Here is a 14,688-nt window from a genome sequence, read left to right as displayed (position 1 = left end):
ATCCCGGTATTGGGATTCATTGTCATGTGACCATGGCGGGGAATTCAAAACTGCAAGAGTAATCATTTCAAATACTCAAATAATCAACTATTTTCCTCCATTTGAAAGATATATCTCCTAAATCTAACCACGCTGTCCGATTTTCAAAGAGGCTTTACGGAGAATGCATAAAGTTAGGTTATGTTAGGAGTACATTGACAATAGCTGTGTGTAATGTTTAGCCAATTCAAAGAAGGGCATCAACAGACAGAAAACTAGCTAGAATTATGCACTTACCTTTGACAATCTGCATCAGATGACACTCATAGGACATTATGTTATACAATACATGCATTTTTAGTTCCATCAAGTTCATATTTATATCCAAAAACAGCATTTACAGTCGCGGTGAAATTCAGAATTTTTTTCGGCTCGAATGCTCCCAGTGAATCCAGCATTACAAATCACGGAATTACTATTCGAAAACATTGGTAAATTATAATATTGTCATTCAAAGAATAATATATTATCATCTCGTAATTGCTACCGAATGGCCAGATCTCAAAATAACTTTACTGGGAAATCACATTTTGCAATAAACGGGGTACTATGCTAAGAACAATAAGCTAAGCTATAAGCTAAGCTATACAGTTAGCATCATCTAATATCGATAATAACATTGTAAATATCCCCTTACCTTTGATTATCTCCATCAGAAGGCACTGCCAGGAATCACAGGTCCAGAACAAATGTGGTTTCTTTTGACAAAGTTCATAATTTATGTCCAAATAACACCAAGTAGTTAGCGTTCAGTAGGCTGGGTGGGGGGTGTAAAGTCACGCCGAAAAGCTAAAAAAAACCTAGTAAATAATCTATTTATGTTCGTTCAAACATGTCAAACGTTGTTTAGCATTAATCTTTTGGTCCATTTTTAACGTGAAACATCAGTAAACATCAGTAATATTTTCACACAACCTATCAAGTGTCTAGATAAACGATTATGACAAACACACTCTTCTCAGATTTATGCGCAGGCGCAAAAAATGAAGTGATGACGTGTCAACTTCCAAGCATTCTAATTCGGTCTGTATTCATCACAGATGCTTCAAACAACTTTATAAAGATCGTTGACATCTAGTGGAAGCCGTAGGAGTTGCGAACTGAATCCTTTCTCACTATGGTATCTATAAAACAATGACACTAAATAGTACAGTCACAAAATTCACATTTTTTTTAAATCTATTTTTCACAGGTTTTTGCCTGCAATATGAGTTTTGTTATACTTACAGACACCATTCAAACTGTTTTAGAAAATTCAGAGTGTTTTCCATCCAAACCTGAACAATAATATAAATATTCTAGCTTCTGAGTTGGTGTAGGAGACAGTTAAAAATGGGCACATATTTTTTCCAAAATTCTCAATACTGCCCCCTAGCCCAAACAGGTTAAAATCTCCAGCTACAATAAATGCAGCCTCGGGATATGTGGTTTCCAGTTTGCACAAAGTCCAGTGAAGTTCTTTGAGGGCCGTTGTGGTATCGGCTTGAGGGGGGATATACACGGCCGTGACTATAACCAAAGAAAATTATCTTGGGAGATAATACGGTCGGCATTTGATTGTGAGGTATTCTAGGTCAGGTGAACAAAAGGACTTGAGTTCCTGTATGTTATCACAAGTACACCATGAGTTGCTAATCATGAAACATACACCCCCGCCCTTCTTCTTCCCGGAGAGAGATTTATTCCTGTCTACGCGATGAACTTAGAACCCAACTTGCTGGACCGACTTAGACAGTATATCCCGAGAGAGCCTTGTTTCCATGAAACAGAGTATGTTACAATCCCTGATGTCTCTCTGGAAAGAGACCCTCGCCCTGAGCTCATCAACTTTATTATCCAGAGACTGAACATTAGCAAGTAATATACTCGGAAGCGGTGGGTGGTGTGCGTGCCTCCTAGGTCGGACTAGAAGACCACTCCGAGTACCTCTCCTCCGCGGCGTTGTTTTGGGTCGGCCTCTGGAATCAGTTCAGTTGCCCTGGGGGGTGCGAACAAAAGATCCACTTTGGGAAAGTCATATTCCTGGTCGTAATGCTAGTAGTGCTGGTGAGTTTAAGTTTTCAGACCCTTTACTGAGTACCTTGTTGAAGCACCTTTGGTAGCGATTACAGCCGTGAGTCTTCTTGGGTATGACGCCACAAGCTTGGTACACATTTGGGGAGTTTCTCCAGTTCTTCTCTGCAGATCCTCTCAAGCTCTGTCAGGTTGGATGGGGAGGGTCGATGCACAGCTATTTTCAGGTCTCTCCAGAGATGTTCGATTGGGTTCAAGACCAGGCTCTGGCTGGGCCACTCAAGGACATTCAGAGACTTGTCCCGAAGCCACTCCCACATTGTCTTGGCTCTGTGCTTAGGGTTGTTGTCCTCTTGGAAGGTGAACCTTCATCCCAGTCTGAGGTCCTGAGCGCTCTGGAGCAGGTTTTCATCAAGGATCTCTCTGTACTTTGCTCCGTTCATCTTTCCCTCGAACCTGACTAGTCTCCCAGTCCCTGAAAAACATCCCCACAGCATGATGCTGCCACCACCATGCTTCACTGTAGGGATGGTGCCAGGTTTCCTCCAGATGTGACACTTGGCTTACAGGCCAAAGAGTTCAATCTTGGTTTCATCAGACCAGAGAATCTTGTTTCTCATGGTCTGAGAGTCCTTTAGTTGCCCTTTGCCAAACTCCAAGCGGGCTGTCATGTGGCTTTTGCTTGTGAGTGGCTCCCGTCTGACCACTACCATAAAGGCCTGATTGGTGGAGGGCTGCATAGATGGTTGTCCTTCTGGAAAGTTCTCCCATCTCCACAGAGGAACTCTGGAGCTGGTTCTTGGTCACCTCCCTGAACAAAGCCATTCTCCCCCGATTGCTCAGTTTGGCCGGGCGGCCAGCTCTAGGTAGAGTCTTGGTGGTTCCAAACTTGATGAAACGTTCTTTGTAATCTCTGAAGGTGGGAAAATCTGGGAAAAACTAAGTTTCCCCTTATGGCGGAAAATGGTAGACATCATTTTCGAAAAATTCTGTTAAAATCCACTCAAATAAATTAGGTTGTCGAGGAATCAGCTAAAAGTCAATCACTCCATACAGTGTGATAGTTAGATTGAATCACACAGTTTGTAGGATCACCACAGTTATAGGCAGCAAGCCAGAACACAACCACAGACTAAACTCCGGCCAGCACTAGGACCCACAATAAACACAACCAAGGCACAAAACTGGTGAAGAAAACAACAGCTGGGAGAGAGTGGTGATTAAATGCTGGGGTCCATCAAAGCAGCAATGCAACGGAGGCCGTGTTATCAGAATGATAGCCAGGAGAGAAGCACCTTGGATGGGATGTAGTTTCCAGTACAGGACGGTGGAAAGCCGGGAGGGTGGCAAGCACTACACCGGGCCGAGGAGAGTCCAAAAAGAGTAAATCCAAGTGGATTTCAAGTTTGGAAGTAGTCCAAAAACATTCAAGACACAATGTCAAGTGGAAGGATGGAATATGTCCATGTATAGTTATAATTTGTTTTTGGATCATCTACCCAAAATATGTAATCCTCTTTATTACTTTACCAAACATATCATGACAACAGTGATACTCAAAATGTGTTAAATTTGTGAATGTCTAAATCAACATTTGGGCCAGTTTAACAGCATTGGTCCCTCCTATAGACAAGGGAAGAAGGTCTATGTAAAGGGCTCAATTATATCGTTCTTTGCATATACAATGTGTCTGCCTCCAACGTAAAACAAATGTTTGACTTCCACACAAAATTACTTCTTTACTTATTTTAGGTTTTAGGAAGTGGGTAGGTTCCCTTCTTTATCGTAGAACTATGAAAGTTATGTATTTAGATCTGCCTGCTTGAGACAAATTCAGCAATTGCTTTGCCATGTCTGTGCCGTGAAGCAGTCAAGCTGGATGAATGTTTTTCTATGGACCGCCCCTTTCACGTAATGTTGCAGTCAAGTTATATAAATGGATGTAATGATGCAGTCAACCACCATAGGGAGGCAAATACACATTTATTTGATAGAGGACATTTACATGGTCCTAGGAAGGTCTGGACCTAGGATCAAGGGAGACACTTAAGTTTTTGAATACTATATCTCTTGACACATTGATGAAAATAGTAATGGCCTCTAAACCTTCAAGCTGCATACTGGACACTATTCCAACTAAACTACTGAAAGAGCTGCTTCCTGTGCTTGGCCCTTCTATGTTGAACATAATATACGGCTCCGAATCCACCGGATGTGTACCAAACTCACTAAAAGTGGCAAGTAATAAAGCCTCTCTTGAAAAAGCCAAACCTTGACCCAGAAAATATAAAAAACTAATCGGCCTATATCAAATCTCCCATTCCTCTCCAAATTTTTTGAAAAAGCTGTTGCGCAGCATCTCACTGCCTTCCTGAAGACAAACAATGTATACAAAACGCTTCAGTCTGGTTTTAGACCCCATCATAGCACTGACACTGCACTTGTGAAGGTGGTAAATTACCTTTTAATGGCGTCAGACCGAGGTTCTGCATCTTTCCTCATGCTCCTAGACCTTAGTGCTGCATTTTATACCATCAATCACCACATTCTTTTGGAGAGATTGGAAACCTAAATTGCTCAACACGGATATCAGTTTGTCTCTGTAGATGATTTGTCCTCTGACAAATCAACTGTAAATGTTGGTGTTCCTCAAGGCTCCATTTTAGGACCACTATTGTTTTCACTATATATACTGCTCAAAAAATAAAGGGAACACTTAAACAACACATCCTAGATCTGAATGAAAGAAATAATCTTATTAAATACTTTTTTTATATAGTTGAATGTGCTGACAACAAAATCACACAAAAATAATCAATGGAAATCCAATTTATCAACCCATGGAGGTCTGGATTTGGAGTCACACTCAAAATTAAAGTGGAAAACCACACTACAGGCTGATCCAACCTTGATGTAATGTCCTTAAAACAAGTCAAAATGAGGCTCAGTAGTGTGTGTGGCCTCCACGTGCCTGTATGACCTCCCTACAACGCCTGGGCATGCTCCTGATGAGGTGGCGTGAGACGGACCTGCAATAAAGCATCCGCCAACTCCTGGACAGTCTGTGGTGCAATGTGGCGTTGGTGGATGGAGCGAGACATGATGTCCCAGATGTGCTCAATTGGATTCAGGTCTGGGGAACGGGCGGGCCAGTCCATAGCATCAATGCCTTCCTCTTGCAGGAACTGCTGACACACTCCAGCCACATGAGGTCTAGCATTGTCTTGCATTAGGAGGAACCCAGGGCCAACCACACCAGCATATGGTCTCACAAGGGGTCTGAGGATCTCATCTCGGTACCTAATGGCAGTCAGGCTACCTCTGGCGAGCACATGGAGGGCTGTGCGGCCCCCCAAAGAAATGCCACCCCACACCATGACTGACCCAATGCCAAACCGGTCATGCTGGAGGATGTTGCAGGCAGCAGAACGTTCTCCACGGTGTCTCCAGACTCTGTCACGTCTGCCACGTGCTCAGTGTGAACCTGCTTTCATCTGTGAAGAGCACAGGGCGCCAGTGGCGAATTTGCCAGTCTTGGTGTTCTCTGGCAAATGCCAAACGTCCTGCACGGTGTTGGGCTGTAAGCACAACCCCCACCTGTGGACGTCGGGCCCTCATACCACCCTCATGGAGTCTATTTCTGACCCTTTGAGCAGACACATGCACATTTGTGGCCTGCTGGAGGTCCTTTCGAAGGGCTCTGGCAGTGCTTCTCCTGCTCCTCCTTGCACAAAGGCGGAGGTAGCGGTCCTGTTGCTGGGTTGTTGCCCTCCTACCTCCTCCTCCACATCTCCTGATGTACTGGCCTGTCTCCTGGGAGCGCCTCCATACTCTGGACACTACGCTGACAGACACAGCAAACCTTCTTGCCACAGCTCGCATTGATGTGCCATCCTGGATGAGCTGCACTACCTGAGCCCCTTGTGTGGGTTGTAGACTCCGTCTAATGCTACCACTAGAGTGAAAGCACCGCCAACATTCAAAAGTGACCAAAACATCAGCCAGGAAGCATAGGAACTGAGAAGTGGTCTGTGGTTACCACCTGCAGAACCACTCCTTTATTGGGGGTGTCTTGCTAATTGCCTATAATTTCCACCTGTTGTCTATTCCATTTGCACAACAGCATGTGACATTTATTGTCAATCAGTGTTGCTTCCTAAGTGGACAGTTTGATTTCACAGAAGTGTGATTGACTTGGAGTTACATTGTGTTGTTTAAGTGTTCCCTTTATTTTTGTTGAGCAGTGTATTTTACCTCTTGGTGATGTCATTCGGAAACTTAATGTTAACATTCACTGCTATGCGGACGACACACAGCTGTACATTTTGATGAAACATGGTGAAGCCCCAAAATTGCCCTCGCTGGAAGCCTGTGTTTCAGACATAAGGAAGTGGACGGCGGCAAATGTTCTACTTTTAAACTGAGATGCTAGTTCTAGGTCCCAAGAAAAAAAGGGATCTTCTGTTGACTCTGACAATTAATCTCGATGGTTGTACAGTCGTCTCAAATAAAACTGTGAAGGACCTCGGCATTACTCTGGACCCTGATTTCTTTTTTGACAAACTTATAAAGACTGTTTCAAGGACAGCTTTTTTCCATCCACGTAACATTGCAAAAATGAGAAACTTTCTGTTCAAAATTATGCAGAAAAATGTATCCATGCTTTTGTCACTTCTAGATTAGACTACTGCAATTCTCTACCTTCCGGATAAAGAACTAAATACACTTCAGTTAGTGCTAAACACGACTAGAACCAACAAATTTGATCATATTACTCCAGTGCTAGACTCTCTACACTGGCTTCCTGTTAAGGCTAGGGCTGATTTCAAGGTTTTACTGCTAACATACAAAGCATTACATGGGCATGCTCCTACCTATCTTTCCGGTCCTGCCGTACATACCTACACGTACGCTACGGTCACAAGACACAGGCCTCCTTACTGTCCCTAGAATTTCTAAGCAAACAGCTGGAGACAGGGCTTTCTCCTATAGAGCTCCATTTTTATGGAATGGTCTGCCTAGTCCAACGCTCTAACCACTAGGCTATGCTGCCGCCCCAATGGGGGCTGAGTCACTGGCTTACTGGTGCTCTTCCATGCCGTCCCTAGGAGGGGAGTGTTACTTGAGTGGGTTGAGTCACTGACGTGATCTTCCTGTCCGGGTTGATGCCCCCCTTTGGGTTCGTGCCGTGGGGTAGATCTTTGTGGGCTATGCTCGGCCTTATCTCCGGATAGTAAGTTGGTGGTTGAAGATATCCCTCTAGTGGTGTGGGGGCTGTGCTTTGGCAAAGTGGGTGGGGTTATATCCTGCCTGTTTGGCCCTGTCTGGTGGTATCGTCGGGCCAGTGTCTCCCGACCCCTCCTGTCTCAGCCTTCGGTAATTATGCTGAAATAGTTTATGTGTCAGGGGGCTAGGGTCAGTCTGTTATATCTGGAGTATTTCTCCTGGCTTATCCGGTGTCCTGTGTGAATTTAAGTATACTCTCATTAATTCTTTTTCTCTCTCTTTCTCTCTCTCTCTCGCTCTCTCGGAGGACCTGAGCCCTAGGACCATGCCTCAGGACTACCTGGCCTGATGACTCCTTTCTGTCCCCAGTCCACCTGCTCATGCTGCTGCTCCAGTTTCAACTGTTCTGCCTCCGGCTATGGAACCCTGACCTGTTCACCAGACGTGCTACCTTGTCCCAGACCTGCTGTTTTAAACTCTCTAGAGACAGCAGGTGCGGTAGAGATACTCTGAATGATCAACTATGAAAAGCCAACTGACATTTACTCCTGAGGTGCTGACCTGTTGCACCCTCGACAACCACTATGATTATTATTATCTGACCCTGCTGGTCATCTATGAACATTTGAACATCTTGGCCTTGTACTGTTTCAATCTCCACCCGGCACAGCCAGAAGAGGACTGGCCACCCCTCATAGCCTGGTTCCTCTCTAGGTTTCTTCCTAGGTTCTGGCCTTTCTAGGGAGTTTTTCCTAGCCACCGTGCTTCTACACCTGCATTGCTTGCTGTTTGGGGTTTTAGGCTGGGTTTCTGTACAGCACTTTGTGACATCAGCTGATGTAAGAAGGGCTATATAAATACATTTGATTGATTGATTGATTGATTGATTGATTGATTGATTGATTGATTGATTGATTGATTGATTGGATGGATGGCTGTCTTCTGATTTATAAAATGGTGGGAAATCAATTAAATAAGTCATATAAACATATAAATATTTTTTTAAGTAATTCTATTGCCTGATTTTGGGGACTGTCAGCTTAAGAGTTAAGGAGCATCAGGTACTGCTGGAATGTCTAGCAATGGCATGTCCATCTATTGTGAGAAATTACACTGGTCCCTAAAAACATTGATAAAGTGTTTATACAATTTTAAAAAGCCCACACTTTAGATGAGGCCATGCAAAAAGACTTAATTAATGATTAGTAAATGGTTTATAAAGACCCATATTAAACGTCTTATGAATAATCTTATGAATCATTATAAATACTTTAAAGTTGTTTATAAATGTGTGAATAACTATGTTACTAACGTTTACAAATGTGGGAGTGCTGACTAATAAATTATGAACAAACTATTTACTGATCCATTATAAATGCTTTATTACATGAAGTTATTATAAAGTGCTACCCAAGTATTTTGTATTTACATTTGCAATTACACACCTTCACTACAACAACATTTTCAGTAACAAAGAAATACAATTGTACTTGCTATGACTGTGATATGTGGTTGTTTATCTACCTTAGTTGAATTCACTGACTTTAAGAGTGTCTGCTTTTTGACTAAAATGTAATTGTAAAAAATTAACAATTGCAAAGCACACTGGGTGTTATTATTGGCCTTCTTTCGGTGGCAGAGCTCATTATAATAATACCCAGCTTGCTTTGCAAGCATTCATTTTTATATTAACACTTTGATAATTTAGCAGACACTCTTACCATACCATAGTATCATGAGACATCTGACACCAATGCAGGGTGAAAGTCGGCCACAATATTATGAACCTCTGTAAAAACAAATGGTATAGAAAAGTATTTTGTAATTTACAACAAACAAGTAAAATACAAATTACAGGTCTCAAAAATATCTTGTTACAAAATACATTAGATTGTAGTTTGTATTTCACTGCAAGCCAGTGAAATACAAATGACGGAATACTCAAAAGTAATTGAAATAAGTATTTCAAATATATGTAACAGAAATACTGCCCATCTTTGCACGCACACACACACACACACACACACACACAGAGTAATGATAACATGCCAGGAGCATTTTCAACTGTAACACGATAGAGGACCAATTAAACAAAACACCTAGGTTGCATTCCAAATGGCACCATATTCCCTATATAGTGGCTTACTTTGACAAGGGCCCACCAGACCCCTATGTGCCTTGGTCAAAAGTAGTGCACTACTGCATTTGGGACGCAGTCCTATTAATGATATAGTGAAGGCTAAAAACAACAATATGGAAATAGACATGTACTCACTGGTAGAGTAAACAGACCTGTACTCACTGGTAGAGTATACAGACCTATACTCACTGGTAGAGTGTACAGACCTGTACTCACCTTGTAGAGTATACAGACCTGTACTCACTGGTAGAGTATAGAGACCTGTACTCACTGCTAGAGTATACAGACCTGTATTCACTGGTAGAGTATACAGACCTGTACTCACTGGTAGAGTATACAGACCTGTACTCACTGATAGAGTATACATACCTGTACTCACTGGTAGAGTATACAGACCTGTACTCACCTTGTAGAGTATTCAGACCTGCATTGCTGTAAAGTACTTCAGTAAAAATACTTTCGAATTGAAGGAAAATTGTGGTGCACAGTGCACTGTTCAGATGCTGGAATTGTTTTTGGATGAATGTGCGAAGGTATCCTACTTTTTTTATGATTGGTTTGGTTCATTAAAAGGTAATACATTTTTACTGGCCTCTGCCTGCGGCCTCTAAATCACTAAGTCCGACCCTGAACCTCATCAAACTTCACTGGCTCCCTATCCAATTCCATATAAACTTCAAGATCCCTCAAAACACCTCTTTCAGAAAGTCTATGGTCTTTGATTGACTTGTCATTTACATTAATTGACCTGTCATTTACATTAAATGTTGGCCATTTAGCGGACACTCTTGTACTTATCAACTTACAGTCAGTGCATTCAACCAATGTTGATAAAGAAAACACACATCACAGTCATAGCAAGTAAAAAGCTTCTGTAACCGTTACTGAAAATGTTGTTGTAGTTAACAATACATTGGTCTTCAAAATAATTGTAATTACAACAAGATAGCTTATGATATATCCCTTATGATATATCCTGATAGTGCCAATACAATACTGAGATATTCATGGGAACTCGATGTCAGAGCAATGAAACACAGTGCAATACAGTGAAAGGGACTGTTAAACTGTAATATTTTTTTTTACAGTATTTTACTGTAATTACAAGGGATTAGAGGAAGCAGGTTGGCTGTAGGCATTTGCATATTACATAATATTATTGAATACTTGGTTTTTATCACTTTCTCTTCTAGAGGCCTAAACAAATGCTTCCAAACTGGTTGTGATTACAGTGCAAAACAGATTAAATGGACATGGGTAAATTGTGAAGCATTAAAAGGTTTAAGACCCACTGTAGTGATGTTACATTTGATACCGCCGCTCCGAGGCATGCGTCGGAATCGCTTAATTTATTTCGTAGCAGTGTGCCGATGCCTGTCTCGCTTTATCAGAAGCACGTGATCAATGACGTTGGAAGCTTTGTTTCGTCGAACAACCACCTGATTGGTTTGGCATTGGTTTCGGTGGAAGACAAAAAGGCTACACTGCCCATGCGCTGCGGCATGTGTGACATTATCTCTAATAATTTGACTATTCTAAATTCTTATGACCAGCAGGTGCCACTAGTGTACACTGTGTTGATCAATACCTCAAGTAATTAACCTATTTTTGACACAATTGGCTGGAAAGCCTCAATGGTTCAGGAAGCTTAGTTTCCCCATCACTAGTGACCTATTTCTTGTACACAAAATATGTAGGGAACTACTACCACATATCACTTAAATTGGTACAGGCCTCGCAGTAACGGATGCAACAAATACAGCCACTTACAAGGCAAACCTTAAAATATGTTAATGAGTCAATATCATCCCAAAGCACATGAAACCCTACCTCTTCAAAGAGTATGTTAAATAATCCTCCACCTCACCTTGACACCCCCCCCCCCCCCCATTTGTATTTATTTGATAAAATAATAATCCTGAACCAGCACTTGACTCCCCCCCTTGCTAGCTCTGACTTTGCTGATAGTTACTGTATTGAGGAACGTGTAGTTACTATGCCGTGATGTGCTTGTCCCACCTAGCTATCTTACGATGAACGCACTATCTGTAAGTCGCTCTAGATAAGAGCATCTGCTAAATTACAAAAATGTAATACCATGCACCCACTAGTGGTCTTATGGTATGCTACTGTATTCTAAATTTCAGTAAATTACTAGCAGCAATTAGCCAATAGATTATTATAGAGTATCAGAACAAAGTGTGTAAAATTACTAAAGTACACTACATTACGATATTCTGTGTGGGTACAGCATTCTTACTCATGAGTGCAACATATATAGCCTCTTACAAGGCTCACCGTAAAATATGTTAATGAGCCAGAGACTTTCCCCGCCCACAACATTTTCCCACAATGTACCATAATGAATACTGTAAAACACATTTACAGTATTTTACAGTACACAGTGCATTCTACTGTGTACTGCAGTTGAAATTACAGAAAGGTTGTACAGTGTGCTGTAAAACAAATGTGCAGTATTTTACTGTGCATTCTACAGTAATTTATGGCATTCAGTTTATACAGTATCATGCTGTTGATTAATACAGTAGGTTACTGATAAAATTAGAAAAAAGGTGTAGAGTATGCAGACAAGGATTGATCAAGTGCAGTGCCTTTTGACGGCAGCAATATTTTTGGTTAGGGAACTACTGTAGAAGAACATTGTTTTGTTTTGTTATGTAAGGCATGATGTTTAGACATTGCTTTCTGTATTCTCTGACACTCCATCTCTCTTTCTATCCCTCTCTCCCAAGGCAGGACATGACCAGTGCAGAAGCAGTAAGTTCAGCTGCAGCCTACAGGCTTTGTGATGGTATGCCCAAAGAATTCCTGTCCCACATTAATTTCACTTTGCCACTTTGGGACACTCAGATGCCTATCCCTCTCAAACCAGCTCTACTTCTGCTCTCTGATTATATCCCTGTCTTTATACTATCACCATTGTTACTGTCTAACAGAGAGACAAGGAATGAGTCCCAAATGGCACCCTATTCCCTATAGTGCACTACTTTTGACCAGGACCTGCACTACAATATAAATAGGATGTTATTTGGGACCAATTCAAGTATTTACGTATCTGACTACACTGTCACGGGAGACCGGGTGAGGCAAAAACCATGCAGTCATCTCAGAACAAAACAAACACAGAAATTATCGACAAGTATCCAACGACAACAGAAACATGTGTCAGCCACTTGCTGTCAGCTAGCGCAGTTCAGTGAGGTGCTGAAATCATTCATGATTTATCTCAAATGCATTCAGTCCCAGCATTGAATATAGGCCAGATGACACCACTACAGTACTTACTCAGTTCATGGTGACAGTTTTTGCTTTCCAAACAAAAAATTCAACACTTTGCTTAGTGAAAACACTTTGCTGAGTGTTAGAATGGTTAACTCTTACCACTGGCCCTGCAGCCACTGTAAAGTCTCAGAGACATGTATTTCTGTAATCTGACATGGGGTAGAGGGCATTTTAGTGCGCCATCTGGGAACGGTTTGTCACAACTCCACAGAAGCTGTGTGTGTGTCTGTTTGGACAGGCTTTGTTAACACATTTCATAAGGAATAGTGTCCAGTGGCAAATACTATAGAAACTGGAACTGAGCAGAATGTGTTTAATCAAGTTTAATAGATATTTACACGTTATTCCTGACATTTAGATTTAATTCAACAAAATTAACATTCTAGATAATATGACAAGACTTACCACTTCTAAGATTGTGGATCCACAAGGCAATATGGCAAGGATCCTGCTTGCTCTTTGACTTGATTTCAGCCTGGTTTAGCCCACGTTTATCACACCGTCAGCCTTAGTTTGTTCTGGTTTTCTCCCAGTTAGTCTTCCTCAGATCCCTGCAGTCAGTCAGTGTGTGAGTGTCAATCCTCCTCCAACTCTCCCCCTAACACTGAACACTGCTGCCTGCCTGCTGTCTGCAGAGAGACTAGGTCTTCAAAACAAGTGGAGTGGAGAGAGGGAGGGAGGAAGAGAGGGAGGAGCACAGATTGTGACCTATAGGGATGAAAGAAAAATAACAACAAAACGAGAGAGAAAGGGCAGATACAAGGAGAGAGAGCAACTTGAGGGGACTAGAGGGGAGAGCGGGAAGAGAGAGAGAAAAGAGACGGAGAGAGATAAGGAGAGAGAGCAATGAAGGGACCCAGAGGACAGAGAGAAAGAGAGAGAAAGAGAAAAGGGGAGTAAAGCAGCTGAAACAAGATTTAACATTTTGTCTGGACAAATTAAACAAATTGTTCTCCCAGCGTTTTGTTAAGAATCATCTGTTGTAGTTCAATTGTTTGACAGATGTAAAGTACATGTTTAGGTAATCCAACTTTAACCGGCAGTGTTAGCTGTTATTGTAATTTTATCAGTAATTTACTGTATTAATCAAAGGTATGATACTGTATAATTTGAATACAGTATATTACAGTAGAATGCACAGTAAAATACTGTACATTTGTTTTACAGCACACTGTAAGAGCTTCCTGTAATTTCAAGAGTAATACAGTGTAGAATGCACAGTAAAGGCACAGCATCACAGTGCTACATTAGCTGTGCCAATAGAGATCCTGGTTCGAGTCCAGGCTCTGTCACAGCCGGCCGCGACCGGGAGACCCATGGGGCGGCGCATAATTGGCCCAGCGTCGTCCGGGTTAGGGGAGGGTATGGAGCAGGGATGTCTTTTCCCCATCGTGCTCTAGAGACTCCTGTGGCAGACCGGGTGCATGCACGCTGACACGGTCGCCAGGTGTACAGTGTTTCTTCCGACACATTGGTGTGGCTGGTCACCGGGTTAAATGGGCATTGTATCAAGAAGCAGTGCGGCTTGGTTGGGTTGTGTTTCGGAGGATGCACGGCTCTCAACCTTCACCTCTCCCGAGTCCGTAAAAAAGAAAAGAAAAAGAATGCACAGTAAAATACCATAAATATGTTTTACAGTATTAATTATGGTGCATTGTGGGAAAATGTTGTAGGCGGGGAGTCTCTGGCTCATTAGAATATTTTAAGGCATTGTAATGGCTTCGGTAGTCGTGTAGGAGGAATGAGGCGCAGGAAGCAGCGAACACAGGGAGTGGTGTTTTTAATAACACTGCATAATAAACAAAAGTTCCCAAACATAGGGAATAAATACAAATAGGCGACCAGGTAAAGCCGACGAACAACACGTCGTCAATGAACAAAATTAATCCCGCACAAACAACGGACGGGCCAGCTAAACTAAATACCCCCTCTAATAGCTAATTGGCCACAGGTGCCCAAAACCAAAA

The 14,688-nt window shown here is 42.1% G+C and overlaps 1 protein-coding gene across 1 annotated transcript in view; it reads right to left on the bottom strand.

The window, feature by feature from the left end:
• LOC115153502 (complement C1q tumor necrosis factor-related protein 1) overlaps positions 1-13,375 on the bottom strand; it is a 39,880-nt gene extending 26,505 nt beyond the window's left edge. Inside the window, exon 1 of the mRNA XM_029698998.1 lies at positions 13,127-13,375. The gene's annotated coding sequence lies outside the window, so the exon portion shown is untranslated. The remainder of the gene's footprint in view (positions 1-13,126) is intronic.
• Between the last annotated feature and the right edge of the window lie 1,313 nt (positions 13,376-14,688).

Source organism: Salmo trutta, chromosome 18, assembly GCF_901001165.1.
Source record: "Salmo trutta chromosome 18, fSalTru1.1, whole genome shotgun sequence".
NCBI classification, from domain to species: Eukaryota; Metazoa; Chordata; class Actinopteri; order Salmoniformes; family Salmonidae; genus Salmo; species Salmo trutta.
This window is presented reverse-complemented; position numbering and strand designations above follow the sequence as displayed.